Source organism: Capsicum annuum, chromosome 12, assembly GCF_002878395.1.
Source record: "Capsicum annuum cultivar UCD-10X-F1 chromosome 12, UCD10Xv1.1, whole genome shotgun sequence".
Classification (NCBI taxonomy): Eukaryota; Viridiplantae; Streptophyta; class Magnoliopsida; order Solanales; family Solanaceae; genus Capsicum; species Capsicum annuum.
Window position 1 is genome coordinate 205828883 of NC_061122.1, and position 10570 is coordinate 205839452.

Genomic DNA, 10570 nt, shown 5'->3' on the forward strand with positions numbered 1-10570 from the left:
ATTCCGAATGCAACGAAATTGTCAAGTGCAGATGATGCCACGTTTTCTAAACTTGGAGTGAAGTATGAACATAGAATCGATACGTATTTATCAGTGTTCCTATCATGTTGGTTGTGAATCTTTATGTTTCCCTCTAGGGATGGATTTTTCATTCGTTCGAAAACTTTTAGAATTGCAGCTATGATGGCAGATAAGCAAACTTTCAGTCTTGACGTTCCATTCCTATCGAGCATTTATAATGGTCTCAGTAGAGTCTATAAATCTTCACAACTTGAGCAGCTCAGAGTATCCTTTTCTATCCATTATGTGTAGATTTTTTTAAATCATCAAACTTATTTAGTCAAAATTATATTCTTATTCTTTTCTTTAAAAAAATATATTAATTTATTAAGAAGAAATTTTCATGCTTAGAAATTTTTTATCATTACTTAAACTTTCAAAAAATTTCTAAAGTTATTTTCTTGGATTGTTATAAATATTTTTGGAGTCGCTTATAAAAATCACATTTTATTTTTGCTAAGACACTAATATCACCCAGTATGGTAAAGAATTTCTAAACAGGAAAATTAAACTAATGCATTTTTTTCTAAAAAAAAGAATAAAGTTATAATTTTGAATAAATGAGTTTGATGAATTAAATGATTTATTATTTAAAAAATGTGATTTTACTGACATGGCATGTCAACTAAGAGAGAAGAATATTTTTGAGGCGTTTAGTATTTTTTTTAGGAAAAGAGTGATAGTTAAGTAATATTGTGGTTCTAAATGAAATATAAGTGATATTTGAAAGAAATTTTTAAATTCACTCAGAGTTTTAATAATAACATGTTTTGACATGTTTAAAATTTTGTTATTTTATATTTGTCTATAGATAGATATACTAACAAAATACGTCGTGGTTAAATGTAAAAAGTTATTTTGCTAAATCATAATAATTAACAACTTAAAATAATTAAAAAGACATAAAAAATTTAATTGACTCTCTAAATTTTATTACTGCCACATAAATTGAGACAAAAGAACAAGTACTATAAATCACAATAATTAATAAATTAAAATATTTTTAAAATATAAAAAAAAAATTAGTACACTTTCAAAATTGTATCAATACCACATAAATTGAGACAAAGGGTACAACACAAATTATTTAAAAATTATGTAGAAAATTATTATGTTTTTTAAAAAATTAAACTAAATAATTTAAATAATTTTTTAAATGTAATTTGAAAATATTTTAATAACGAAATTTAAAACTCTAACACTTTAAACATGGTGGACATTAATGTATCATAAAAATTATAAAAATTATATAGTTCATAAGTATCGATCCTAGTTAATATCAACCAAAGAAAGTCGTGTATTAATATTGTAGTCTTGCACCCTTATGTTATACTGGTTTGATAATTTGTGAATCATTACTTATATTTGAGCATATTTTATTTGTTAAATTTTAAATCTAAAATTTTTCATATTTGAACGATATTTTAAATATAATTTGAAAATATTGTAATAACAGCAGTCAAAACTTAAACACTTTAGATGTGGTGGATATTGACAAGTTATAAAAATCAAAGTATTCATTATCGTCGACTCTAGTTAACAACAACCCAAGAGAGTCACACATTAATATTGTAGTCTTGCGCCCATATTACATTGATTTGATAATTTGAGAATCATTACTTATATTTGTTATTATTATGACTTCTAATTAAATAATTTTATAAATTATTATGTTTAAATAAATTTAAAACACATATTTAAATAAATATTTAAACATTATTTGAAAATAATACAATAACGACAATAGAAATTAAACTGACAATATTTTAGACATGGTAGAAATCACCACTCTATATAAATCATAAAAATCATTGATCCATAAGTGTCAATCCTATTTTATAACAATTCAAGAGAGTCACGTATTAATGTTAAAGTTTTATAGCTTCCTGGTGTTGTAAAGGCTCACTTGGTTAAATAAAATCGTTTATTTGCCAAAAAAATATTGACGTTTTACATATTTATTAGTTATCATCTTTTAAAAAGTACAATAAAAATTCAAATAATTAATGATGACCCTAGTTAACATCGGCCTAAGAGAATACTCACGCACTAATGTTGTAGTCTTGCTCCTCTATATTAAGCCGATTTGAGAACTTGTGAATCATTAGTTAATTTTATAATTAATGAAACCTCTAATTAAGTAATTCTATTATTTATTATATTTAAATAAATTTAGAAACTACATATTTAAATATTTTTTAAATATATAATTTTAAAATATATCAATAAAGATAGTCAAAGCTCAAAACACTTTATAATTATCAAAAATAATTAATTACACTAATCACTTACATCTTCTATGTTATGAAAATCTTACAGTTACATCCCCAAAAATGTTAATCCTATTTTTGCTAAAAATATTTAAACCTTGCATATAATGAAGATCTTATGTAATTGAAACTTTATGTAACTAGTTAGTTATATATAAATAATTTTTAAGGGAAAAATAAATAAAAACTACAATAAAAAAAAGATTATATATAATAAAATATTATAGTTAGTAAAATTACAAAAAATATTACGTACTTAAAACCATAGAAAGTTATAATTTATAGTAGGCATATCTTTTAAATAAGTTGTATCATATCCTATTTTCAAAATATTTATTTATTTTTTAATCAAATGTATGAATAATTTTGTATATCCTTGTTTTAAATATTCGTTAGAATAACTTTACAAAAAAATTTTATTTATATTTATGGTTATAGTTTATCGTTTAAAAATTATATTATATATTTAATTATAGAGACACTTCATAGGAGGTGTAAGTGTAAAATTATCAAAGTACATGTGTAAGCATTTCATTTTAAAATTTAGAAAGTATATTCATATTATAAAGTGTTCAATACTAATCATTTATAGATTGAAAATTTGAAATTAAATTTGAAAAATTATATATATATATATATATATATATAATTTCCCATTTATGAAATTGGATTTGGTAATGTTTCAAATTCCAATTACTAGCAACTAGTAAGAGTTTTCATTTGAGCAACAGTAAATAACTAGCAACAATAATACACCCCGCAATTAATATATTCTAATAAAGTAGAGTTATCATTTCCTATTAAAATACAACTTATTTAAAATAAATAAATACATTCTATTATTTTAATGAATGGTCATTTATTTATTATCATTTTTCAACGTGAGAATTGACTTTTAAGTTTAGGGAATAACAAAGACTTTAATTTTCTTTAATTAAAAAAAAAAAATTAGTTTGTTTTAAAAGAGAAAGGTCATTACAGTCTTTTCACAATTATGACCAAATTATGACCAAATTTTCCGATATGATGTTTATTTAGGATAGTACAATTATGTTCTTATTAGTTATTATTGTACTGCTAGATTTGGTTATAACAAAGTCATTACTATCTAGCTTAGAAAGAGACTTATGTAATAGGCTTCTTAGCTCATTTTAAGTGCAACATAAGTAGGGGTGTACATAGGTTAGGTTGGTTTAGCTTTTCATTAAAATATAATCAAATCAATAATGTCGATTTTCTAAATCTATAAACCAAATCAAATCAATATATAATCGTTTTTTTATTTTCAATTTTAGTCGGATTTTTTCGATTTTTGATTTTTTTACAACTATAATGTGATTGAATAAAAAATTAAATGTTTTCACTAAAAAGATAAAAAAACAATGGTCATAGAGTAGTTCTAATAAAAAATAAGTTGGCAAATTACTAACACGTCTAAACTACTATCTCTCAAAGTAATATTACGTGGATACCCAGTGGTTCAATTTCTAAGTCACTAGTCATAGTAGCTTATCTGAAAGTTTCCTTCGCATAAAATGTGAGCATACAAAAGAATGAAGAATTGGAGACAACTTATTAAAAGTTTAACTTCATAAAATAATTAACTATAACATAATTTCATAAGAAAAAAGAGAAAGAAGAGCAACAACCTAAATTACAACTTGATAAATGAGGAGAATGAGAAAAGTAAGATGAAAGTAAGATGAGGAAATAATGAGAGCTCGTGAAAAATTGGAAAGTAAAATGTAAAGTGAAACAATTGAAGAGTTTTAGGTTTTTATATTAAAATTGGGCTTTGTATTAATTTGTTACTAATGGACAAATATTATAATTAAAGGCACAAGAATATATACCTATTTTCTGAATATAAAAAAGTAATAAAAATAATTAGAAAGTAGATTATAAGTAATATTTTTTTACGTATAAGAAATTAAAATTATATATGTATTTTGTCGGTTAGGTTTGATTTTATTTTTGCTAATACCAAACCAAACCAAGAATGATCGATTCTTTTTCCAACACCAAATCATAAGTTGATTTTTTCCCTCAATTTAATTTGACTTAGCGATTCGATTTGTATACCCTACATATAAGAAGTAAGAGTGACGCATCAAAGACGACAAACCTTTTTTGGTATCCTTACTTTATTTAATTTTAGCTCTCCGTCTTGCTTTTAACCAAAAGAAAAAAAGTTCTTGGTCTTGCTTATATTTATACTTATTTTGTCTCTTATTTAAATTAAATTAATTTACAACTCGTTTTGATAAATTAACTTTTTTCTTAAAACAAGACTTTTGTGATACTTTTAACATTACAAAAAATTGGTGCCTACTTGAATTACATTACATTTCTACGTTTTGATACTTGTAGTACATCTTGAGCTTCTATAGAAAATTTGAGTCCCACTTAAAAATGCATTTTGCGCATATAATTTGCACCAAATTTTAAATGATCAATTTTCTATATTAAGGACTTCACTAAATTTTTACCCCACACTTATTTTTCTGAAACTTATTTGAGATAATATAACTATTTTCTTATCTGTTATCTTTAGATTGATATATCTGGTTATGGCAAATTCATTTTGCCATATGTAAGAATATTTTATTTTCTATAGAATTAAAAGATACAAAATGAATTAATAGTGACTTTTATGTATTTTACAGTGATTTTTAAGTGGAGAAGATTAGATATACAATTTTTTTATATGCTCTTTTAATTTATTGAAATAGAGAGCCAAAAAAAAATAATATTTTAATAAATTAGCGTTGGTTATAATATTTATATTGTTCTTAATATTATTTCTGTACTATTTAATGTATTTTTAATGAGATAATATTAATTACCACACAAATATAAAACTTATTTTAGATTATAAATTTCAAAATAATTTAATCAATATCGCTTAATAAAATAAAATTATAAATATATATTGAGCTCGTACACATCACGATTAGTATCTGCAGAAGCCAAAACTTATGTTCACAAAGCAACAAGTGATGAATTAATTGATAATAGTTTCAATGAATCACACAATTCAACAGCTCCTTCCTATTCTGACCCTTATTGTTATATATATAGGCTCAAACCTCGAAGCATAAAATAAAGCTTTTCTTTTTAAAACATAAAAGCAAGAGCAAATTTTTGTGTCTTTGTTTTCCTAATTAAATCTGCCTATTTTCTCCCTCGCTTTCTTCCATCCCTATGAAGAAGTTTAATGTATAACACACTCAAAGTCCCTTATAAAGTTCTTAACCTAAGCTGTGTGCGTGATTTTATGGACAACACAGCTAAAAAAGAAATGTTACGATGAGCATACGTTAAATCATCGACTTTCAATCTCCTTACAACAATATCAATTTTTTCCATCTTTCTACTTTGCCCTTTTGAAGTTCTGTTTAGGAAGGCACTTTAAGTGTCAAAGTTTGTTGGATTTGGAAGCATTTTAATTGTGTATAAGAAGTGGGAGTGACACAATCGAAGAAGACACACTTCTTCGACAGCCTTGCTTACCTTGTTTATTTGGCTATTGGCTTTACTTCTATTTATGTTCAGTCTGTCTCTTATTTTTGTGTAAATCAAATTAACTTCTTTCTTGAAATAAGACTCTTCCGATGACATTAACATTATAGGAAAATAGGGTCCACTTGAATTGCATTTCTACGCCTTAGACTTTCAGTCAATTTGAAATCATCAAATTTTTGTCTTTAAATCATTGATGCAATTTGCGCACTTCATTTGCACCAATTGTGAAACCATCGATGTATTTTGCGCACTTTATTTGCACCAATTTTGAAATCATTAACTATCTATAACAAAGACTTCATTAAAATTATTTACCTCACGCTTATCTATTCTGAAGTTTATTTTGGATTATACAACTATTTTATCATCTGTTATCGCTATCACACCTATTTCTAACTTATTTTAGATTATAAATTTCAAATTATTTAATCAATACATTTTAACAAAAATATTAAATTATGAATACATATTGAACTCATTCACGACAAAGACCACGATTAGCATTTGCAGAAGCCAAAACTCATGCCGCAAAGCAGTAAGTGGTGAATTGATTGATGATAGTTCAAATGAATCATACAATTCAACATTTTCCGTCCTACTTTGACCCTTATATATTTTTGTATATATAACTTTTAGCGGCGGAGTCAGAATTTTTATTGAGAAGGTTCAGAAGTAAACACACGAACTAGTCGAAGGGGGCTCAATATTTATAATATATACAAAAAAATATTTTTGATCGTGTAAAAATAATAGAATTTTTCATTAAAGAAGATTCGAATGAACCCGTGATTATAAGGTGGATCTGCCATTGATAGCTTCAAAGCATAGCACAAAGTTTTTCTTTCTAAAACTTAAAAGCAAGACCAAGTTTTTGAGTCCTTTACCCTATGAAGTCTAATGTATAACACTTATGCCCCCTCTACTTGATAATGCTCAACTCACTCCCATATTTGAGGAGTGAGACGATCCTTGTTAATAACTCAATTTGAGTAGGGGTCGAATCCACAAGGAGTGAATCCTAAATTTCAAATCCTATAGGTACTCTAATTACTAAAAGGTTACACTATCAAAAAATTGCTTGTTACCCACAGTTATTTAGTCACAATTTAAAAATTCGTGACAAATTTAACAAAAAAATTAAATTAGCCATGTTGAAAGAATTGATATAAAAAAGACGTGGCAAAAATGAGGCGGGAACAAAAATTTCACTCTCTCCCATTCTTTTTCATTTCCCCCATTTATTTAGATTGGCAATTTTTATTCTTCTTTTTTATTTTCCACCGTCTGTCTCAACAAAAGTACCTTAACCAAAACTAAAATGAGGAAAAAATTTACAGCAGCCAACAATTTAGCCATTAAATCATGGTGTTTCTGCTTCTAATCTTGCAGTTTGGGAATTACCTAATTGTTGCTTATTTGAACATGTATATCAGATCCACTCTGGGGGGAAATCCTAACAAGTCAATACCAGCAACTCCTCGGGACCGAGTGAGTAAATTGAGCAGGGGACTATCAAAATCTGACGCTGATTCGACCTCGCCATTGCAAAATTCACGCATTTCAGTTGAGAAATCTCCAAGATCTGTTACTTCCAAGCCTTCTGTGGAACGGCGGTCTCCTAAGATCAGTACCCCACCTGATGTAAGTTTCACATAATTCAGTCCTTGACAACTTATCCTTGGTTTTGGTTAGCATCTTTTTGGGGGAGGGGGTGAATTGGATCTAGGAATGGAAAATGCATAGAGTTGAATGCTAGGATGCAACTTAAGTTGCAATGCCTTGCTGTGCTATGTGTTTAGTTAGGTGAAAACCCTACTTCTGATTCACCATTGGTTTGAATAATGTACTAGCGGTCGTGGTGATGAGTGAATTATGTAGACTCTCTAATAGTAATGGCTAAAATGATATATAATTTATATAATTTGCATACATTCTGATCAGCATTGTTGCATGATTAGAGACCTTGAAAAGCTTCAAGGAAATCTATATTTGTGTCGTTATTTGTTTTTGTTCCAAAAATTTATGAATCATGTAACTTTAATTCTTCTTATTGTCATGTTTCTAGCGAATCAACAGCTGAATGTTATTCTTACCTAAAAGATGTCGTAACTTGATAACATTAAGTAGAAATTGTATTAAAAATAAATTAGTTTGTTGATTACTTATGAAATAGGGATAATATGAAAGTTTAGATAAATTCTAGTTTTGGAGAACCCAAATTTAGCAATATTAGAATGAAATGAGCACGAGCCGAATGGATATTGAATTCATATAGCTAAGAACTCTAACTAGTTTCAAGATTTAGAGGTCGATCGATTGACTGACTAGTTATGTCTCGAAAAGGGAAGGAAAGAACAAGGATTTTGGAATTTTTGAAATATTATATGCTTAGTTTGAATTTCTTCATTTTCACGGTTTCGGATGCATAAGATTGACTGAAGTTTCCTCACAACAGGCATTTGTTCGGAGGAAGAGAACTGGCTAGCCCAATATGGTCAAGTTGAACGACCAGTTGATGATTCTCTGTCACATATTCGGGTTGTTGATTTGTGGGATTGGTCAATGGTTAAAAAGATCAGAGAAGGTCAAAAAAGAAGAGTGACCAGGCTGGTAGGAGTAGGACGACTGGTGAAGCCCACTGCTAAGCTGCATCCATAAATGCCCTCGAGTGGCCATCTACTTAAAACTGCTCCAGTATGTGAAGTCCATCTTGATCTGGTACGAGTTACATCAGGTTTGCATTGTCAAACTTCTATTTACGAGGGAACTTTTGCATCCAGTTTGATTACACTTATCAGTTATTGTTGACGTGTCTCTTTTTTGTTGAGGTTTATAAAAATCTGAATTCATTTAATTCCCTTAAATATGTCGGCCAAATCAATCTGTGATCTTATTTCCCTTTTATATGTCTGTTTATTCAATCTGTTATCTTTTCAACAGAAACTTCCCTCTTGTTTGTTACATGTGAGCGAAATCACGCCTCCCTGGTGGCTGCCCTGCAAAATTAAATGGCCCAATACTTTCTTTTCAAGTCCCAGTATTCTTCATGTAGAAAGGGAGAGAAAATATTTGGAAAGCTTGTTAGAAAAAGAAGCAGTTTTTTAGTCTAGGTATGTGATCCTTTATTGAGTTCCTTTAATTATATTTATGGAATTATTGAAAAACATTTTCTCATGACTATTTCAATTTACATAATGTTGAGGACTGAATATGTGAAACATTTTGTTTGTTGTGTAGATTTGCTTAACAATTTGGGTACAATTGCGAGGTGCAGGACAAAGGAGTTTATGGAAGCTGTACAAACTGGGGCTGATGTGAGCATGATTGGTCAATTTGGTGTGGGTTTCTATTCCGCTTACCTCGTAGCAGAGAAAGTTATCGTAACAACCAAGCACAACGATGATGAGCAATATATCCGGGAATCACAAGCTGGGAATTATAGCAATGATTGATGTATCATGTTCAGTGTGTTGGTAAATGCTCACTAGTTCTGTATTGATATTAGGAAATTATTGATTTTTTTTTTTTAAAAAATGTATACTTTTGCCACGGTTTGAACCGTGGCTATCTTTAATGTGAATTGAACATATTAGCCACGGTTTCTCGTGTGGTTAATTAGAAATTAAAATTTTATTTATTTATTCCTGTCAAATTTACCCACAAAGGAACCGTGGCTAGATTTGTCAAAAATCGTGGCTATCCAAATGTTACCACGGACGCCAAAACCGTGGCTAATTTCATTGCCACGCCCGTTATAGACATGCTTACATTTAGCCATGGTTTGTGTACTATTTAGCCACGGTTTTATGCGTGGCTAAAATGCGTGTTTTTTGTAGTGTTACCTGAAATGCTAACAAATACGACATGTAAAATAAAATGAGGGATTTGATTTGGGATTTGTTTGTAATGATTTTTGGTTAACAACGCCCGAGTATGACACTTTTGACTTAAAAACAAGATTTGAGGAGATCTTGGGACTATGTCTACCTAAAAGTAAAAGTATGTGGGTTGATGATGGTTTAACATGAAACTTAGTTATTGACTAAAGGATAGGATAGGTCACAGATCATTATGGTTAATCTTTCAATTAAACCAAAACAATTTTACCCATTGGCTCTTTCGAGCACCTAACAAGTGTGCAATTCGTAATCATCCAAAACCTCAATAAAGCATTCCTATTTCTAGGATGATTCTCTTGACATAATTAACGCTCCAATTACACTTATTTTTAAGATTGCAAAAGATAGCGAACCATAGGCTTAATTGTCCAACATTGCCTTGTCCCCCTATAACCCTCTTTCAAGGATGTTATGGGTTACCTCATGTTCACCTTCATCCCTCTTTCAAAGATGATAAAGGGTTTCTAGATTTTGGGGTTTTCACCCATCAAATCCATTTAGAGATTTGTGGTTTTCATCCACAAATCCAACTCATAAATTCAATCAATGGTGGGATCCATACTCAACAACAAACAATCATACAAACACAATAACACTCACACACAATTACACTTTAGTTCAACATAATCCCTAGACTAATTTACTAGTTACTCATGAAGAAAGAAAAGAAAGATATACCATAAGGATTATCCAAAGCATTCATTCTGTCACAAAATACTAAGAAATCAAGCCTCCATAATTAGTTACACACTTGCCGAATTAAGGTTTCTTGCTGCCAATTCAAAATTGTCTATGAGGTAAGCAATACCCAAAGGA

At 28.7% G+C, this 10570-nt stretch overlaps 1 long non-coding RNA gene across 3 annotated transcripts; it reads left to right on the forward strand.

Moving 5' to 3' along the window:
* The first annotated feature begins 7063 nt into the window (after positions 1–7063).
* LOC107849736 lies at positions 7064–9495 on the forward strand. Of its 3 annotated transcripts, none has more exons than XR_007048561.1 (4): positions 7064–7496; positions 8311–8589; positions 8796–8965; positions 9130–9495. It is a non-coding gene; the product is annotated as an uncharacterized LOC107849736 (long non-coding RNA). The 3 variants fall into 3 exon arrangements; XR_001668251.2 differs by having other exon boundaries at positions 7066–7496; positions 8311–8573; positions 9093–9495; XR_001668253.2 differs by having other exon boundaries at positions 7067–7496; positions 8311–8573.
* Positions 9496–10570: the final 1075 nt, after the last annotated feature.